The sequence below is a fragment of the Triticum dicoccoides genome, chromosome 4A, assembly GCF_002162155.2.
Source record: "Triticum dicoccoides isolate Atlit2015 ecotype Zavitan chromosome 4A, WEW_v2.0, whole genome shotgun sequence".
Lineage (NCBI taxonomy): Eukaryota > Viridiplantae > Streptophyta > Magnoliopsida > Poales > Poaceae > Triticum > Triticum dicoccoides.
Genome location: NC_041386.1, coordinates 497,423,596 through 497,429,049, shown reverse-complemented (window position 1 = coordinate 497,429,049; position 5,454 = coordinate 497,423,596).

Below are 5,454 nucleotides of genomic sequence, written 5' to 3'. Positions count from 1 at the left end.
AATATAATTTCTTTTAATGGAGCAAGGTATAGTAGATACTCCGGGGTCTTCAAGTTTCTTTGGTATTCCACCCTTTAAAGTGTAATTAGCAAGCATGGTGGAAATTTCAGCTTCCGGTAACTTTCTTTTATTAGTAATGATATCCTTCATATATTTAGCATAAGGATTTGTTTTAAGCACATCAGTTAATCGCATACGCAAAAAGATAGGCCTAATCATTTCAGCAAAGCGCTCAAAATCCTCATCATCCTTTTTCTTGGATGGTTTCGGAGGAAAAGGCATGGGTTTCTAAACCCAAGGTTCCCTTTCTTTACCATGTTTTCTAGCAACAAAATCTCTTTTATCATAACGTTGATTCTTTGATTGTGGGTTATCAAGATCAACAGCAGGTTCAATTTCTACATCATTATCATTACTAGGTTGAGCATCATCATGAACATCATCATTAATATTTTTACTAGGTTCATGTTCATTACCAGATTGTGTTTCAGCATCAGACATAGAAATATCATTTGGATTATCAGGTGGTTCAGCAATAGGTTCACTAGAAGTTTGCACAATTCTATCATTTTTCTTCTTCTTCTTTTTAGAAGAACTAGGAACATCAATATTATTTCTTTGAGAATCTTGCTCAATTCTCTTAGGGTGGCCTTCAGGATACAAAGGTTCCTGAGTCATTCTATCAGTTCTAGTAGCCACTTTAACAGCATAATCATTTTTCTTACTATTCATTTCATTAAGCACTTCTTTTTGAGCCTTAAGTACTTGTTCTACTTGAGTGGTAACCATAGAAGCATGTTTGCTAACAAGTTTGAGTTCACCTTTAATATCAGACATATAATCACCCAAGCGTCTAATCATATAAGCATTTTCTTTTAATTGTCTACCAAAATAAGCATTGAAGTCATCTTGCTTATACATAAAGTTATCAAACTCATCCAAGCATTGACTAGCAATTTTAGTAGGAGGGACTTCAGCTTTATCATATCTATAGAGAGAATTTACCTTTACTACCTGTGTCGGGATATCGGGATCAGGAGGTTCTTCAGTAAATAAATAATTAAGATCATATGTTTCTTCAACAGACGGTATATTAAGACCATGTATATGACGGCCTCGATTCAATCGTACACTAATCATACACGCAAATGTGTACGATCAAGACCAAGGACTCATGGGAAGATATCACAACACAACTCTAGACACAAATTAAAATAATACAAGCTTTATATTACAAGCCAGGGGCCTCGAGGGCTCGAATACACAAGAGTCGGCGGAAGCAACAAAATCTGAGTATAGACATGAGTTAAACAAGTTTGCCTTAAGAAGGCTAGCACAAAAACAACATCGATCGAAAAGGCAAGGCCTCCTGCCTGGGAGCCTCCTAACTACTCCAAGTCGTCAGCGGCCATCACGTAGTAGTAGACACCCTCGGGGTAGCAGTAGTCATCAGTGGTGTCATATGGCTCCTGAGATCCGTCATCTGGTTGCAACAATCGGGTATGGGGGGAAAGAGGTAGCAAAGCAGCCGTGAGTACTCATGCAAAGTACTCGCAAGACTTACATCAGATCTAAACTAAGTATGCATATGTATCAAAGGAAATGGGTTGTATCTGTGGACTAAACTGCAGAATGCCATAAGAGAAGGGGAAAGCCTAGCCTATCGAAGACTAGCATCTTGTGGAAACCACCATCTTGCAGCAACAGGAGGGAGTAGAGTAGCATAAAGTAAAGTAGCAGTAGTGTTATCAACCTCGGCCAGAGATCCTTTCTCGACTCCCTGCGAGAAAGCAATCCCAGAGCCATACTATCCATTCATCATAACCATGTCTCATATCCATTTCTCATCTCAAGTATCCAGTTCTCATCTCATATGTTTTCTTCCCTGCAAGGGCGCACCAACTTACCCACCACGCTCGATTAACTCTGGCCGGACACATTTTCTTGGGTCAAGTCCGGCCTCGGCCAAACAATACGCCGCAACCTGACCTAGGCTTAATAGAGAGGCCAGCACGCCGGACTAAACCTATGCCCCCAGGGGTCATGGGCCATCGCCCCGGGAACTCCTGCACATTGCGTGGGCGGCCGGTGAGCAGACCTAGCTACCTCCTTCAAAAAGGCAGGTGCTTACGCAGTCCAACCCGGCGCGCGCCGCTCAGTCGCTGACGTCTATTAAGCTTCGGCTGATATATACGACGCAGAACGCCCATACTATGCCCACATGATGGTTAGTGCTATCAGGCTAGAGGCCCCTCGGATCAAATATCCAAATCATAGTGGATTAGTAATGCGCGGTAACAAGCAGAGATTCACAAAAGATGTGACCCCGTCGCCCCGTCTCGAGTACTTGCGGCAAGGGCTAAGAATGCCCGGCCACGCCTCGTAAGTATCTCGCGGGCACCTTGCAGGTCAACCTGACTCCACATCACTCGCTATTAAGCTCGCACGGGTACCCCTCGGGGTCGACCCGTCTTTAGTAACATGGTTTAGTGTAAAGTCATAGTAACCATAGTAATTGTGTGTCTGACACCAAGGAGAAAACCCGAGGAATCACCCCCGGTGAATTCCACTCGATGTTATCATCAAGGTGAACGTAAGAGGATCCACCCTCGAGGTTCACACTTGAGGGGTTGCACGACAGAGCCGTAACGGAAGTGGTTAAGGAGGAAATCACCCTCGATGACCGCGACTATATAGCTACACTATAGAGATCTCATCAGGAGTGATGTATGAGGTTCACCATTGGCACTCGATAGTAACTCTGTAGTGTCGTACAACTAGGGGGGTGATGTGCGGTGTCGGGGCCTGGACGTCGATCACGTTGATCGAGTCATCGAACATAAAGCGAGGCAACTAGGACAAGGTGGGGTCACTGATGGATCTCTAACCAACCTATACTAAGCAGTTTAGGATAAGCAGGTAAGGTATGAAAGCAGGTAACAAAAATAGGCTATGCATCAGAGTAGGATCATACAGAAAGCAGTAACAGTTCTAATGCAAGCATGAGAGGGAAAGAAATGGGCAATATTGGAATGCTCAAGGGGGGTTTGCTTGCCTAGAAGCTCTGTTGAAAAGGAAGAAGTGTCATTGCCGACGTAGTCAATCACTGGGGCATCATCGGCCTCGGGGTCTACCGGAGAGAAGAGGGGGAAGAAACAATAAATATAAAAGAAACGAAGAATCATAAAGCATATAATATGGTAAAACGACGTGCTAGGGGTGACCTAACGCGGTACTACTCGATACAGGCGAAGGGGAAAAACATCCGGGGATGTTTTCCCGGAGTTTGGCATTTTCCGGACAGAAGAAAGAGGGGAAAAGGTTCCATGTTCGTCATGCTAGAGCCATGTGACAGATGAACGGAGTGCATATTCGGGATGGTTATATTTTTCTGAGCAACCTTCATGTATAAAATATTTTCATCCGAAATACGAACTAATTTATATGATTTATCAAAATTTATTACATTTTCTCGATTTTCTTGATCTAGTTAAATCGAATATTAAAATGTGGCAGACTACTTTTTATACACACAAGTGAACTAGCCTAAGTTTATAACGGGGCTCCAGGGCCCAATCAACTAGTCCAGTCAGCAGTTGACTCAGTCAGCATTGACTGGTCAACGGGTCAAAACGAGCCCGCATGTCATGGACTAATAATTTTAACAGATTAATTTATCTAGTGATTTAGCAATGGGGGCCCAGTGTCATGGACACATCAGGCTAGCTAAACAATAATCTAACCTAAAATAAATTGTATTAGCACTAACTAATTGGATTGGCCCCATGTGCACATACGTGCATTGGCTGGGCGCACACACACACTCACAAAGCACGCAACCATGGACATGGCCGTGGCCAGCAACAGCAGGAGGAGTAGAAGCGGCACCAACAGCAGGACAACGCTTGAAGGGGCAATAGCAGTAGCTAAGCACGAGCAGCAGTAGCTAAGAACAAGCAGCACCTGGCGAGCAGCAGAAGCAAGCAGCCGAGCAAGCGCACACGCATCACGGCGCCAACATGGCCGAGCTCGGGGACAGCCGCGCCAGGCAGCGGCGGGCACAGACGGTGTCAGGCGCAGTAGGTCGCGCGCGCGGATGGGGACGGCTCCGGCCAGCACGGGCGACGACCGGCGAGCGGGCGGCACGAGCGCGGCCCGCGAGCAGGGGGACAACATGGCGCGGCGACGGCAGCTGCGGCAACAGTAGAAGGTAGCAGCAAGTGGGGGCGCGTGGGCCTGAGGCGGAGGCGTGGCGAGGTAGCGGCGGCGGCGGCCAGCGTCGGCAAGCAGCAGGAGTGGTAGAGCAGCATCAATACACATGAGCAACTGCTAGAGGCAAAGCAGAGAGTGTGCGTACGCGGACGAGTTCCTGCCATGGTGAGCGGTGGCACGGGTGGGATGGCATCTACGACGATGGATTCAAAGGGGAAACAGGGGGAGCGGGGAGAGGAGCTCACCGCGGAGCCATAGGCGTGCTCGGGGAAGGTCGGGGCGGTCGGAGCAGAGTAGTTGGGCACGCCACCAGCGACCGAAGATGAAGGAGTGCTCGATCCCGACGATGTAGAGGCGCCCAGCTCAAGCCATTCGGTGTAGTCGAAGTAGAGGAGCGAGGCGGAGCTCGTGGACATGGCGGGAGGATGCGGGCTGGCTGGCCGCAAGATCGACGCGGTGACGGCGATGGAAGCGCTCGTCGTCGAACAGAGGAGGAGATCGAGCGAAAGGAGAGCGAGTGCAGCCTAGGGTTTGTCCAAGGGGAGTGCTCGTGGTCAAGTAGGACGCCGGGAGGGATCGGATGGCCGCCACGCAAGTGGTCACGACCGGCGGATGGCCGCCACGGCCATGCTGCCTCCCCTCTGTACAGTACAGAGGTAGGGGAGAGGCCGGTGGTGGGCTTGGGCTGCACTGTTCATACGGCCCAAAGTACACAGCAGCACTTCCTCATTTTCTTTTCTGTCAAATTTTTGGTCTCAGTTTTCCATTTATGTTGGGCACTAAATGATATTAGTTCTACAAGATACTACACCTATAATTCAAATACAACATTTTGGGTGTTACACACAAGGTTCCATTTTATTTGGGAAGGTTTATTCATTTGTTTATTTTGAAAAGGCCATTTAATTTACTGTTGGTCAGTTTGTTAAATTACTAGGAATTTATTTGTGAGCCAAATGAAGTTGGTTTCAACATGAGAATTGATCAGAGGAATTTATAGAATAATATGAACATTTTTTTACTGATTAAAGAATTAATGATTTGACTTGCAATTTGATTTTGAATTTAAGTTTGATTTTTATAAAGGGGCAATTAAGCTTGGCAAACATGGTGACATGGCACCATTAAGTTGGAATTACTGTAGCGTGATTATCGGGGTGTTACAAATCTCCTCCACTACAAGAAATCTCGTCCCGAGATTTTAGGAGGTGGAGTAAGGGGAAAAGTTTTGGTTTCGAACTT